Below are 15,829 nucleotides of genomic sequence, written 5' to 3'. Positions count from 1 at the left end.
CTTAGACTTATTTCTTTGTACAGGATATCTGCTCTATCTGAGCTTATTGTTGATATCCACTCTAGTTATGAAAAATGTCACATTTTCAGTAATTTTCATTGACATTGTATTTTGAATTATTTGCCAATTTTATGGCACATTGTATTCTGTAAATGGTTATTTGTATTTTGTTTAAGAACCTAGTAATGGCAGGGAGTAAGTATTGCCCAAAGTATTACAGGGTTAATATGGAAACGATTGCGTTACACTCAAGTTAATGTATTTATAACACAGCAGCATAGCAAGAGATGTAGCTGGGGGAAGGGTGGGCAGGCAGAACATGCCCCAGTACAGAGTCAGACTGGAAGTAGGGGGGGACGCCAGCCTCTGATAATATGTGTCTCTGGATGCAGCTCTCTCTCTGCCCCTCCTTTTTCTTTCCATAACCAAACTGTCAGAAGTGATTGTTTGCTACTGTGCTCATATTGACTCCATTGCTGGAAGGGAAACCAGTCTTATTCCCTGACCTGGACATCCTGCTGAGCTGCAACCTGTAAGTAATACTAAATCTTGCAGTACTATGTAGCAACCACACCCTGGCAAGCATCAGGTTAAATCTCTGCCCCTGAGGGTGCCAGTGCATGTGCAGTTATTGATCAGGTTTTGGTCAGAGCAGAGATTGATGCAGTATTTGAAGCTAAATCTTGGAGTTGAATCATAAAAAGTATTATTGACATCTGTCCTTTCTAGTTTCTCTGTTTTTATGACTCACAACTGGATTTGCATCAAAACCTGCAACAGAAAACCATACCTCCCAGAGGAGACGCAGATAAGTTGAATACAGTGATGAAGCAGAAGCCATGCGCGGATAGACTCTGCCTCATCACTGTGCTCCTGTATGCAAGGGCCCTGGTAGCTGTAGATGCAATGTGATGACGTCACTCACATCATGCCTGTAGCTTCCTCAACAGTCCAGAGAGGCAGACAGAGCACGGGAAGGAGGAGAGGAAAGTATCAGTGCCTATATGAGTCCTTGACAATGTTAAATGACAATGTTAAACTGTGGAGGCAAATGGAGGGGAAACATTAAACTGGGGGCAAATGAAAAGGCAACATTAAACTTGGGCCAGAGGGAGGGAAGGACTTTAAAATGGAGGCAGATGAAGAACTATACATTAACTGGGGGCAGATGAAGGTGGGGACATTAAACTGGGACAGATGGAGAGGGACATTAAATGGATGGCAGATGAAGGGGGACATTAAACTGAGGGCAGATGGATGGGGACATTAAACTGGGTGCAGATAAAGGGGGGCATTAAACTGGGGCAGATTTATGGGTACATCAAACTTAGGGACATTAAACTTGGGGCAGATGGAAGGGGCATTAAACTAGGGGAAGATTAAGGAGAACATTAGACTGGGAGCAGATTTGGGGGGGGGGAATTAAACTGGAAAAAGTTGAAGGAGGGCAGATAGAGCATGACATTAAACTAGGGGCAAGTTGGAAGTGGACTTTAAACTGGGGGCAACTAGAGGGAGACATTAAACCATGGGAGTAGCTAGAGGGGGACATGCCTGCCTCTACTTGCCCCAGTTTAATATCACCCTCCAGTTACTCCCACGACTTAATGTCCTCCTCTAGTTGCCACCAGTTTAATGTCCACATCCATATACCCCCACAGTTTAATGTCACCCTCCAGATGCCCCAGTTAAAACTGGGGCACCATGAGAGGGACTTCATACTGTGGGGTAATTGGAGATGAACATTATAATGGGGGGCATATAATGGGTGACTGTAGGAGTATTATACTGTGTGAGGGCACATAGAAAAATGAATCAGAGTTGGTGGAGTCAACATAGACTTGGATGGAGCCAAATTTTCCACGGCGCACATGGCGTGCCACATGTACTCTCCCTCTTTCTGCCCTTTTAAAGTTGGGAGATATGGAAAACGGATCAAAAACTGAATGTGTGCTGGAACCCTGAGGAGAGTTGCAGTCTCATCTTCTGCTCTTGACTGATATTTTACCCTCTGGTCCCTGCATTTATTACAGGAGAAAGCCATCCCCATCCCATAGCCTGTCCACCATTAAAAGTAGCTGTTGAGGCACAGATATTGCTGTCTGCACTCCGTGCTGTAGAATGTGCAGTAGTGGGGTTGTGCACTGAGACAGAACACACTGCAGTGAGGAAGCAAGTACATATAGGATGCTGAGCACTGTGAGAACTGGGATATATACTGTAGCATGAGGATGATGGTGGGGGGCACTCACAAACTTTATGTCTTGTCATCTTTATCATATTTTAATTATGGTGTGGGGTGGCATAATGTATATAGCTGCACCCCTCTAGTGTTTGTGAGGTACACTAACAGCTTAGTGTTACGTTGATTTCGTCATGGAGCCAGTAGTACAGTGATTTCACCAATGTGTCCAGGGGCTGTTTTCCAACAGAACAATGCCAGGTTGCATGTTCTTGTGCTACTGTGAGCCGTCCCCCTGGCCTATGCATGCTACTATGGGCTGCAGCATCTCCCATGGATCACTTTTGGAATGTCTTTGGTCAGCAAATGCATGAAATCTGTCAGCAGCCAATCTTTATGATTTGTGTTCACAAGTACATTCAGTGTGGCTTAACATTCCTTAGACAACCATTAATAACTTCACTGATACACGCAAAGGCATGTAAGTGCATTTATTTCTGAGCATTGCTCTCATACTCGATACTGAATCAATTAAGATGTTTTTAATATTTACCATTTGCATATTGTTAACATGTCTATGGATCCTGTGATTTCCATAATTCCAAGATTTGTCCTTCTTGATGTAATTTCAATGTTAACGAGTGTATATACAGTGTATTTCCTATTATTACATAGTATTTACCTCATCATTATATATACAATGTCCTCCTTATACATTTATATAGCGTTCTATTTATTATTATGTACACGGTAACTTTATGTTGCAGAAAAGTGAAGTTATAAATATTTAAAGGCATAAAAAGTCATATGCAAATTAACCTAGGTAGTCATGGTGGGCACGCAACAGTTTGAACAAGTGATGCTGACCCCTGCCATGTATGCCTCCTGAACATCACTGACATTTCCTTCACTGGCCCTCCCTGATGTCATGTGGGATATCTCAATCGCGACCAGGAGAAACAGTTCAAGAAAGGAAATAGGTGAACCCTCAAATATGCAGTGAAACAATTCTCGTGAGATTCTCCCAACCTTAGTGATTGCTTAACGATGTGCCAGGTAATCCACAGATTTTGGATAAAGGTTAAATACTTTGTCCCAGATCATTTAACTAACTTAGTCTTTTTCAAGGGATCCTATCATACAAATATTTTTTTTTTCTGAGTAACACGTCAGAATAGAATTAAGAAAGGCTATTCTTCTCCTACCTTTCGTTGTCTTCTCCGCGCCGCCATTCCGTAGGAATCCCAGTTCTTGTCAGTATTGCAAATGAGCTCTCTCGCAGCACTGGGGGTGGGCCCCAGTGCTCAAACAGCACTGGGGGCATCCCCAATGCTGTGAGAAAACTCTGTCCAGCGCCGCCTCCATCTTCTTAAGCAATGTCCTCTTCACTCATCTTCTTCCTGTACATGTTTCAGACTTCTAGGCCTTGGGCAGAGCAGACTGCACATGCCCACAGGCCACAAGAAAATAGCCGCTTACACAGTATTGTAAGCGGCCATTTTCTCGTGTTCTGTGGGCATGTGCGGTCTGCTGTGCCTGAGGCCTAGAAGTCTGAAACCTGCACCAGAAGAAGATGGGTGAAGAGGACATTGCTGAAGAAGATTGAGGCGGCGCTGGAGAGAGTTCTCTCGCAGCATTGGGGATGCCCCCAGTGCTGTTTGAGTGCTGGAGCCCGCCCCCAGTGCTGCGAGAGAACCATTTGCATACCGACAAAAACCGAGATTCCTATGGAATGGCGGCACGGAGAAGACAATGAAAGGTAGGAGAAGAATAGCCTTTCTTAAGGCTATTCTGACGTGTTACTCAGAAAAAAATGTGTTTGTATGATATGATCCCTTTCAACCCTCAGTGGGGAATTTTTGGCTGAATAGACCCCTCTGTATATAGATGTACTAAAAGACTATTACATTGTGTGGTGGTGGCTTCTCTTAAAACCACCCCACAGGTCTAAATAGAAAAAAAGACTATTCATAGAGAAACTGACAACCTCTTCCAAATGGGTTGGGTAGACACATATATTATAGAAGACAAAATACAACCTTGTTTTGAAGTTTGAGACAGTTTTATTAATTTATCGCCCAATAGAATACAATCCAAAATTAGACAACATTCCTGTTTGACGACTAGGAAAAGAGCTATTGGGGGATCCTGCCATACAGGTATATGAGTCCTTGACAATGTCTGTTGTTGTCTTTTCAAGCATCAGATATTTGTTCTAGTATTTAGTATCCTTATTTTGTATTCTATACCCAAAGACATACAAGAAGTGAGGATTAACAATTCCTAATCTGTAGAGGCTCTACCCTTGTCTTCAGGGTCCAATACTGCTGAGTACTGTGCATTATAGCATACCTCTTTTCCTCAAAGGACTGATGTGTTTCATGACTTTGGTTTTACCATATTTTAGTAAAAACAAAATAAGCGCTTTTTGGCAAGGGGGGGGATGCATATGCTTCTGCTTCATTTTCTTAAAATCAATCTCTTCAACCTAAAATTATGATTATAACAATGGATACTTTTGTACACTAAGTATACTTTTTTCTGTTTAGTACATATCAGAAGACACAGGTGTTATAGATAGCACATGGTAGGCGAGGGCGCAGGATAGCATTGCACTCCTGATTTTACTAATGACGATAAGCAATGAAAACATAATCCAGAACTGGCAGCATTTAACTCCCTGTAGTTTAATTAGTTTAATTAATGAAAGGAAAATAACTGAGATCGCAGACAGAACATATATAAGAGCTTGTCTATATCGAAATGTCAATATCGAATGCTTACAACCCTGTTTCTTATTTTACACAACAGTCAAGGGCCAATTTATTCACCTACAGTTCAATGATTATGTGTTTTATTGCTCGTACAGCTATTAATTTGAAAGCATCTGGAAATTGTTGGGAGGAAATTTCTACTAATAAAATAATAGATAGATAGATAGATAGATAGATAGATAGATAGATAGATACCAGAGGTTAATAATCCAAACAACCTCAGACATGGTTGGCATGCATGTTCAGTATGTCTGCATGTCATACTTTGGTGCCAATGATCTAGTTCTAAATTTATTCTTGTGCATTAGTTTTAGTGATATGGTATGTGCAGATCAAAGCATTAAAACTCCTCGAGATAACCATTCCACAGTCCTTGAGTTCTACTTTGAAGGATTTCTTATCTCTGGTTACCAACAAATATTTATATTCTTGGCCATTGTCCTCATCTACATCTTCATTGTCCTAGGGAATGCATTGATTGTAATATTAGTCTGCATTAGCCATCAGTTACATAATCCAATGTACATCTTTCTTGGCAACTTCTCCTTCACTGAACTATGTTACACATCTGTTATCATTCCGCAGACTCTTGCACATTTTTTAGCAGCAAAAAAAGTAATATCACACACTATGTGTCTGTTGCAGCTTTACTTTTGCAGTGCCTTTGGATGTACGGAATGTCTTCTTCTCTCCACCATGGCATATGATCGCTACCTGGCCATATGTTACCCTCTACACTACCTCTCACTCATGAGAAGCCCTGTCTTTATCAGTCTCTCATTGCTATGTTGGTTGGCTGGCTTGTTGGGCTCTCTGTTGCCTTTATTGATGGTTTCAAAGTTAGTATTCTGTGGACCTCATGAAATAAATCATTTTTTCTGTGACTCTTTGAAGCTTTTCCCGCTCTCTTGCACAGACACTTCAACTAGTAGACTGTCATTATTCTACTTCGCTTCAACCATAGTGCTAGGTTCCTTTATATTGATTTTATTGTCCTATACTGCTATCATAGGTACAATTCTAAAATTTTCTTCTAGTATTGCAAAACAAAAGGCATTTTCCACTTGTGCCTCCCATCTCCTGGTTGTGTCGATTTTTTATGGCACGTTGATTTTTATGTATATTGTCCCACCAGCTATTGAAAGCGCTGAAATATATAAAGGTTTATCTCTCCTGTATACGGTTTTTACACCTATGCTAAACCCTATCATATACAGTTTAAGAAATAGTGACATTCATAAAATCTTGAGAATGAAAACGGTAAGCGTAAAAATGTACTTATATGACAAATTGATTGACAGAAGTCAGCTAACCAACATTGCACGAAAAGGAAGGGGTCAGTGAATCAATTTAAAAAGAACAGTAAAGCAAAAGATGTCAGCCAGTGAACAAAAGGAGTCTTGTGGTTTAAGGAGAAGGGGTCAGCAAAAAATGGCCTATTTTAAGGCTAAGACCCTTCCACACAATAGACTCCCCGTTTTTTCTACTGCGCCTCCCAGCATTTCGAGCACAGCCTTATGCCATAAGACAGCTCTTGCTCCACAAGCAGATCCCTGCAATTCGGCATCTACTCCCCTGCCTGCAGAGCTGAGAGTCTGAAGAAGGTCCTCGTGACCAAAAGCAACTACAAATCTATTTGCATTAACTGGATATATGGTAACACTACTTGGATGTAATTTTTGACTAGCATTATAATCACTGATTCGGTGAGTAATAAAGAAATTTGGACACTGCACTTCTTAGTGTGAAGTCTATTATATACCATTCACTGCACTGTAAAACCATCGATTTTTTTTTTTTCCACTGCTGTTCTTCCGCAATGCAGGGCCCCGGCTTTAAGCAAGTTTTTATGTTAAATTATTTTTTTTATTTTTATTTCCATGTCAATTTCTGTATATGTTTTTAGTATTAAGGACTGCAATTTTAACTATGGTCTCTATGACATGATAAAAGACTATGGTGAGCCATGGTGAGCTGGGGTCTCATCTGGCTCAGGAGCCCACCAGGGGGTTAATCTCTGGGCCAGTCTGAACCTGGTACATTGCTACTCTTAATACTGTACTGTGCTGCTTTTAATCCTGTATTAGGCTAAGGCAGGTCGCAGCAAAAAAGCACTGTGCGACAGGCATAATATGATGGACCACACCGCAGGACAAGTCTGCCTAAGTGATGGCAGTGGTGGTAGGCACTAGGCAGCTGTGACAATATGTGTGGTATGGCATAATATGATGGACCACACCGCAGGACAAGTCTGCCCGAGTGATGGTAGTGGTGGTAGGCACTAGGCAGCTGTGACAATATGTGACAAGTATGCCTGAGTGATGGTAGTGGTGGTAGGCACTAGGCAGCTGTGACAAGTATGCCTGAGTGATGGCAGTGGTGGTAGGCACTAGGCAGCTGTGACAATGTGTGGTATGGCATAATATGATGGACCAGGCGTCAGGACATGTCTGGCTGAATTGTGGCAGTGGTGGTAGCAAGTGGGAACATTTGTGGTATTGCGATAGGCATAAAAGGATGGACAGGACATGCCTGCCTAAAATAGATACATATAGTGCAAGAAAGAAAAAGAAAAAGTAGGGGAAAAAAACCCTAAAAAATGCTGACATGTTTCAAGACAGATTGTCTCTTCTTAAGAGGTTTTTTTTTTAGTTTTTTTTTCTTTCTTGCACTGTATGTATCTATTTTTATTATTGATGGATTAAAAGTTCCATTTTAAACAACTTCAGTGAGTTGCCGGTTGCTCTCCCTTTAGAGTTGAAACACAGAGCCTACACTATCTCCACCATTACTGTAATGCTTTGTTTTCCAGCTGACCACATCGTATATATAGGCTATGACTAAGGGGATCAACATATCCTCAAAACGCGTCAGCTGGACGTTTTTCTCAATATGAAGGAATCATTCTATTAACATCTTATGGAACATGGATTTTAATGTTGTTTAAATTAAAGGCTAAGTTTTAAGGATCTCGCTGTGGTGCTGGACTTTTACTTTGTTATATCCTTTGATACATTCCAAGCCGATGGGAAGTTTGGTCTGGGCATCCATCTTCCTAAATTTGTGACACATGCACAAGCAAAACTGGACTTTGAGGGTCACGTAAGTGGGCTGTGATTCCCAATTTTCCCCTTTTTCCTATTTGCAAGCTTCATCTCCCTATATTATAAAAATGAATTTCTGTCTGTCTGTCTGTCTGTCTGTCTGTCTGTCCGTCTGTCTGTCTGTCTGTTCCCTTATGCGAACCAAACGACTGGACCGATCTTCACCAAATTTGGTACAGAGATACTTCAGATATCCGGGAAGGTTTAAGACGAGACTCCAACTCGCTCGGACGTACCATTGCTGAGATACAGCATTTCAAACACAGTGCCCTCCCTTAGCCAATACAAACCTGCAAGACTTTCACTCATATTCCAACTGCAATACACACGGTCACTCCACATGCACAATACAACACTGATATCCAAACTGAGATACACGCATCAGAGGATTAGATACACAGATCAGCACACAGTATCACACACCAGAGGATTAGATACACGGGTGTGCACACACAGTCCCACAAACCAGAGAATTAAATACGCACTTCTGCACACAGTTCCACACACTGAAGGATTTGATACACGCGTCTGCACACGGTTCCACATACCGAAGGATTAGATACACGCGTCTTCACACAGTTCCACACTCCAGAGGATTAGATACGCGCGTCTGCACACAGTTGTACACGCCATAGGATTAGATACACGCGTCTTCACACAGTACCACATGCAGTAGGATTAGATACGTGCGTCTACACACAGTTCCACATGCCGAAGGATTAGATACGCGCCTCTTCACACAATACCACACAGGGAAAGATTAGATACGTGTGTGTGCACACAGTACCACACTTTGGAGGATGAGATACATGCCTCTGCACACAGTACCACAAGCCAGAGAATTAGATACGCGTCTCAGCACACAGTATCACACGGGGGAGGATTAGATACGCTCATCTACACACAGTACCACATGCCATAGGATTATATACGCACGTCTGCACAGAGTACCACATGCCGGGGGATTGGATACATGCTTCTACACACAGTTCCACACACTGTAGGATTAGATACGCACCTCTTCACATAATACCACACAGGGGAGGATTAGATACACGTGTCTTCACACAGTTGTACACACCATAGGATTAGATACACGCGTCTGCACACAGTACCACATGCCGTAGGATTAGATACGCGCATCTACACACAGTTCCACACTCCAGAGGATTAGATATGCGCGTCTGCACACAGTTTTACACGCCATAGGATTAGATACACACGTCTGCACAGAGTACCACATGCCGTAGGATTAGATACACACGTCTACACACAGTTCCACACTCCAGAGGATTAGATACGCGCGTCTGCACACAGTTGTACACGCCATAGAATTAGATACACGCGTCTGCACACAGTACCACATGCAGTAGGATTAGATACGTGACTCTTCACACAGTACCACACAGGGGAGGATTAGATACGTGTGTGCACACAGTATCACACTTTGGAGGATTAGATACATGCCTCTGCACACAGTACCACAAGCCAGAGAATTAGATACGCGTCTCAGCACACAGTATCACACGGGGGAGGATTAGATACGCGCCTCTTCACACAATACCACACAGGGGAGGATTAGATACAGGCCTCTGCATACAGTACCACATGCCAGAGAATTAGATACGCGTCTCAGCACACAGTTCCACATGGGGGAGGATTAGATACGCGCGTCTGCACACAGTTGTACACGCCATAGGATTAGATACACGCGTCTTCACACAGTACCACATGCAGTAGGATTAGATACGTGCGTCTACACACAGTTCCACATGCCGAAGGATTAGATACGCGCCTCTTCACACAATACCACACAGGGAAAGATTAGATACGTGTGTGTGCACACAGTACCACACTTTGGAGGATGAGATACATGCCTCTGCACACAGTACCACAAGCCAGAGAATTAGATACGCGTCTCAGCACACAGTATCACACGGGGGAGGATTAGATACGCTCATCTACACACAGTACCACATGCCATAGGATTATATACGCACGTCTGCACAGAGTACCACATGCCGGGGGATTGGATACATGCTTCTACACACAGTTCCACACACTGTAGGATTAGATACGCACCTCTTCACATAATACCACACAGGGGAGGATTAGATACACGTGTCTTCACACAGTTGTACACACCATAGGATTAGATACACGCGTCTGCACACAGTACCACATGCCGTAGGATTAGATACGCGCATCTACACACAGTTCCACACTCCAGAGGATTAGATATGCGCGTCTGCACACAGTTTTACACGCCATAGGATTAGATACACACGTCTGCACAGAGTACCACATGCCGTAGGATTAGATACACACGTCTACACACAGTTCCACACTCCAGAGGATTAGATACGCGCGTCTGCACACAGTTGTACACGCCATAGAATTAGATACACGCGTCTGCACACAGTACCACATGCAGTAGGATTAGATACGTGACTCTTCACACAGTACCACACAGGGGAGGATTAGATACGTGTGTGCACACAGTATCACACTTTGGAGGATTAGATACATGCCTCTGCACACAGTACCACAAGCCAGAGAATTAGATACGCGTCTCAGCACACAGTATCACACGGGGGAGGATTAGATACGCGCCTCTTCACACAATACCACACAGGGGAGGATTAGATACAGGCCTCTGCATACAGTACCACATGCCAGAGAATTAGATACGCGTCTCAGCACACAGTTCCACATGGGGGAGGATTAGATACGCGCATCTGCACACAGTACCACATGCCAGAGTCATTAGATACGCGCGTCTGCACACAGTTTCACTTACTGGAGGATTAGATACGCGCCTCTTCACACAATATCACATGGGGAGGATTAGATATGTGTATCTGCACAAAGTACCACACCAACAAGAATTAGACACTTGCATCTAAACACAGTACTACACGGGGAAGGATTAGATACAGCTTTACTCCAGGTATCCATAACAACTGATCACAGGTTTTTCACTGACATCCAAAATGAGATACACATAATCACATGACGCTTATGGACATACACACAAACCACATAAAAAATACACCAGTGCAAAATTGGACAATTCTTATGGGGCCAGTACACAAACATAAAATGTAATATACCCGTGCGAAGCCGGGTCCTCCCTCTAGTATCTTATATAGTGTATATGACATAAGCACTGAGGTTGTCAGAAGGTGCTAGAACATCACACAGCGACTCATCTACACGTCTCTTCTGTATTTCCTGGTCAGCATACTATGACGACCAACTTTGTTTGCCCGAGGCTAATTGTATTTCCCTGTCGTCCCTACCAGCGGCACAATGTGGGGTATTTCGTGCCCCTGTGTGCTGGTAGGACAGGCGGAATTTTAATTAGCCATGTATTAATTTCACATGGCTTGTTCCCTTTAAGAGGGCACAGATACCTCCCCCCTGTGCGTTTTTTTCTGTCCTGTGTAAAGGATCGGACAGGTGGGGAGGACTCTGTGTCCTCCTAAAGAGAAAGAGTAAGAAGAAGTTTCAGGTACTTACCTGCTCAGACCTGTTCAGGTGTCTTCAATCATGCACTCTGCCCCTTTGGACTTCTGTCGGTCCTGCAAAGAGAATAGGTAAGATTAAAGTTACCTATTTTGCCCACCTCCCTCACGCAATCCTACCTCCTGTTCCCCGGCATCCAGTCCTGCTGGGCTTCGGAGCCGCGCGCAGCCAGCCGGCGTGTTCGCGCGGCTCCATGAGGGGAACTTCCGGTTTTCGCGGAACCTTTCCTCTGCGTAGGAGGGTTCCGGCCGGTCGTTTAGAAGTGTAACACCGGCAACTTCCGGTTTTTCGGCATTCGCCGCTCCGGGACCACGCGAACAGCAGCGTTGGACACTGGAGGTCCTCAGGAGATTAAGGTACGTGCCAATGTAGTTGGCTCAAGGGGGGAGCGTGACTTGAAGGGCTAGGAGTGTTATGAAGGGCAAAGGAACGGAGCTTTTGACTAAGGCCACGCCCCTTCCGGATATGGGGCTGTAAAAAGGGGGCAGGTTGCATCCCTCATTGCCTGCTAGTCTAATCCCTAGCTGGTTTCTGCGCTGTGGCTTGTGGTTACCGCTTCAAACTGCATTTATTCTACTGCAAACTCTGCTGAAGGTTGGTAAGTGGTCTGCAGAAGCTGGGTGAGTCTCCTCATATGGTTCCTTGAATGTACTCCTCTGATGTTTCATATTCCATGCTTAGGTATCGCTGAAAGCTAGCTTCTATTTGTCATGTCTTCCTCTTCTACCCCTCCCGGGGATCAAGTAAGACGGAAGAAGTCTTCTAAAAGGAGACACCTGGCTTGCATTGATTGTGACGTTCCACTACCTGATGGTAGGTGCGTTTTTTTCGTCTGCTAATTCTCCCAATGGTGGGAGTATCCTGAATGTCATTGTTTTGCCTTTAGGCTATGACTGGTCACGCTGCCAGCAATGCAGGGGACCTCTGCGGGAGGAACCCGTTACCAGTGATATGGTAGCATGGGTCAAGGAGTACATGGTGAGTACGGTTGCCGCAAAGAGGGGAAGGGTCCCCTCCGGCTTCTAAGTATCCTTGTGTTTTTTGCAGGATGATTCTTTAAAGGATATCCGTACTTCACTGGCTCAGCTCACCAAGAAGCAGCGCGTGGAAAGGCGTTCTGCTTCACTGCCCTCCCTGGAGCGCCTCCAGGTGGAGGAGGTGTCCATATCATCGGACGATCAGTCCTCCTGTACCAGCAGACCAATTTTCCATCGGGAAAAGACTAATAAACTGCTGAAGGCCATCCGGTCGTGGGACCAGGTTGGCGAGGGGGAAGCCTCTGCGTCCACCTCTGGGAAGCGGAGGGTTTTCCAAGTGGACGCCTCCATGGCCAGCCTAATGGAACAAGAATGGAAGCAGCCGGAGAAGGCTTACGTCACCACCAGAGCTTTCAAAGCAGTGTATCCGATTGATCCCTCCCAGCTGGATCGCTGGGGTCCACCACCCAAGGTGGATTTAGCCATCTCTAAGCTTTCCCGTCGCACTGTCGTGCCCATCGATGACGGGTCAAATCTTCAGGATTTGCTTGATAGAAGAGTGGATTCAACGCTCAAGAAGGCGTATTCGTCTGCTTCAGCCCAGGTGACGGTGGGCATCGCCTCAACGGAAGTAGCTGATAAGCTTCAAGCCCGGCTGGACCGCCTGGAACGGGATATCGACTCCGGGGTTAACAGGGACGACATCCTGGCATCCATGGGGGAGATCCGTCTCGCTACGGATTTCCTGAGAGAATCGGCAAGACAGCAGGTGAAGCTGGCTTCCAAGGCCATGGCCCTCAATACCGCCGCCAGGAGGCCCTTGTGGCTCAAACCTTGGCGGGCTGATGTCGCCTCCAAGTTTTCTTTGTGTTCCCTCCCCTTTCAACCTGGGAAGGTTTTCGGCCAAGGGCTGGACGATCTGATGGAGGGATTGGCTGATGGTAGAGGGAGATCACTACCACAAGCAACCAGAGGAGGAAGGCCTCCCCCTTCTAGGGGTCGAGGCTCCACGTCTCAATACAGGCCTCAACAAGGAAGCCAGAGACGCCCCAGATACCGTCCGAAAGGGGCGGGTCGCGGGATCCCCAAGGAGGACCCTAAGAAGAAGGGGTTTTGAGGAGACGCCGCTCTCTGTGACCAGCTCTCCCGTAGGAGGGCGCCTTTCGAATTTCCTTGTGGCATGGCATCTTCGCATTCTGGACCCATGGGTCTTTCAAGTTGTTCAGCGAGGATACGCAATAGAGTTCTCCCATCCTCCGGTGGATCGTTTCATCACTACGCGGGTCTTACCAGCCCTACAACAAGACTGCCTGGAGGCTTCCGTCGCAGAATATCTCTTAAAGGGGGCCCTGGAAAGGGTCCCTCCTCCCGAAGTGGGTCAAGGAGTTTATTCACCCGTGTTCTTGGTTCCAAAGTCCACAGGAGGGTGGCGGATGATTATAGATCTTCGGTTCCTCAACCTCTTCATAAAGAAAAAACCTTTCAGGATGGAGTTCATAGACTCAGTAACCAGTTTCCTATTGCGCAACGAGGTCATGGTCACCCTGGACCTGAAGGATGCCTACTTACATATCCCCATCTTCCCGCCACACAGGAAATATCTACGTATAGCCGTTCTTATGGCTGGTCACAGAGAGCACCTACAGTTCACTGCTCTGCCATTCGGCATATCGTCAGCTCCGTATGTATTCACCAAGATGGTCGCACCAGTTGCCACCGCTCTCAGACTTCAAGGCCTCTTCGTGGTTCCCTACCTCGACGACTGGCTTATAAAAGCTCAGTCTACTTCAATTCTCCATCACCACCTCCAGATAGCCATCGCCTTCCTCCAGGAGTTAGGTTGGCTGATCAATTGGGAGAAGTCAGAAATAGTGCCATCCACCCGGAAGGAATTCCTAGGGTTTGTTCTGGATTCCCAGAGCATGCAGATTTTCCTATCTCGTCCAAGGCGAGCAAAAATAGAAGCTTCGGTTCGGGGCCTCCTCAGGTCCCGATGGATCACCATTCGCACCGCCATGCGGGTCCTAGGCCTGATGTCTTCTTCAGCCAAGGCGGTCCCTTGGGCTTTATGGCACTTGCGTCCCCTTCAGATGGAAGTGTTGAGAGCCTGGAACGGATCTCCACGGGGACTGCACAGGAAGATCTGCCTTTCTCCCGGTACCCGTCTTTCCCTCAGATGGTGGAGACACCTGAAAGACGGAAGGTCCTCGGTTCAACCTCGTTGGACCCTGTTGACAACAGATGCGTCCCATTCGGGATGGGGAGCCCACCTGGACGGCAGGACTGTCCAGGGTCTGTGGAGGAATCCAGAGGTAGGAACCTCCAACCTGAAGGAGCTAAAAGCAGTGTATCTGGCGCTGAAGTACTCGCCCCCTTTCTCGAAGGGAAGGCAGTCAAGGTCCGGTCAGACAATATGACGACGGTAATATACTTGAACAAACAGGGCGGCACCAGGGTTCCAGCCCTACTGGGAGAGGCGAACTTGATCTTCACGTGGGCAGAGAAGAATCTGACCCACCTATCCGCTGTTCACATCAAGGGCTCCCTGAACATAGTAGCGGATCAGTTGAGTCGGGGTATCCCTGTATCAGGAGAATGGTCTCTCAATCAAGACATATTCCATCAGATTGTCCAAACATGGGGCCTTCCGGATGTCGACCTCATGGCAACCCGACTCAACGCCAAGGTGGAAACCTTCTGCTCTCTGTACCAGGAGGACAATGCCTTGGCAGTGGATGCCCTGTCCATCCCATGGAGGTTCAGGCTGATATACATTTTCCCTCCAGTTTCCATCATACCCAAGGTATTGATGAAAATCAGACAGGACCAAGTCTCGGGAATTGCCATAATCCCGTTCTGGCCGAAAAGGACTTGGTTTGCCCAGCTCATGTGGATGAGTCAAGGCAGGTATTGGAGGCTTCCCCCCCTCCCAGATCTGGTGACACAAGGAGAGCTGAGACACCACGATCTGAGGAGATTCAATCTGACAGCCTGGAGGTTGACCAGTCCCTATTAAGGAATAGAGGACTGTCTCAAGGCGTCCTAAGGACTTTAGCCAGCGCCAGAGCCACCTCGACCAATAAGAATTACCGTAGGATCGGTAATATTTTCCAGGCCTGGTGCACGGAACACGAAGTGGACTCCTCCGATCCCCCTGTGAGGGCGATCCTGGATTTCCTTCAGGACGGCCTAGACAGAGGGCTTGCAGCTTCTACCCTGAAGGTACATGTAGCCGCTTTGTCCGCCTATCTGGGGAGGCGGTTG

At 45.9% G+C, this 15,829-nt stretch overlaps 1 protein-coding gene across 2 annotated transcripts in view; it reads left to right on the top strand.

Moving 5' to 3' along the window:
* The first annotated feature begins 338 nt into the window (after positions 1–338).
* LOC142208490 (cytosolic phospholipase A2 gamma-like) overlaps positions 339–15,829 on the top strand; it is a 67,801-nt gene continuing 52,310 nt past the window's right edge. For both annotated transcript variants that reach the window (XM_075277037.1, XM_075277044.1), the window contains exon 1: positions 339–532. The gene's annotated coding sequence lies outside the window, so the exon portion shown is untranslated. The remainder of the gene's footprint in view (positions 533–15,829) is intronic.

The sequence above is a fragment of the Leptodactylus fuscus genome, chromosome 1 (genome assembly GCF_031893055.1).
Source record: "Leptodactylus fuscus isolate aLepFus1 chromosome 1, aLepFus1.hap2, whole genome shotgun sequence".
NCBI lineage: Eukaryota > Metazoa > Chordata > Amphibia > Anura > Leptodactylidae > Leptodactylus > Leptodactylus fuscus.
Note: the sequence above shows the minus strand (reverse complement) of the source record. Positions and strands in the feature narration are given on the sequence as shown.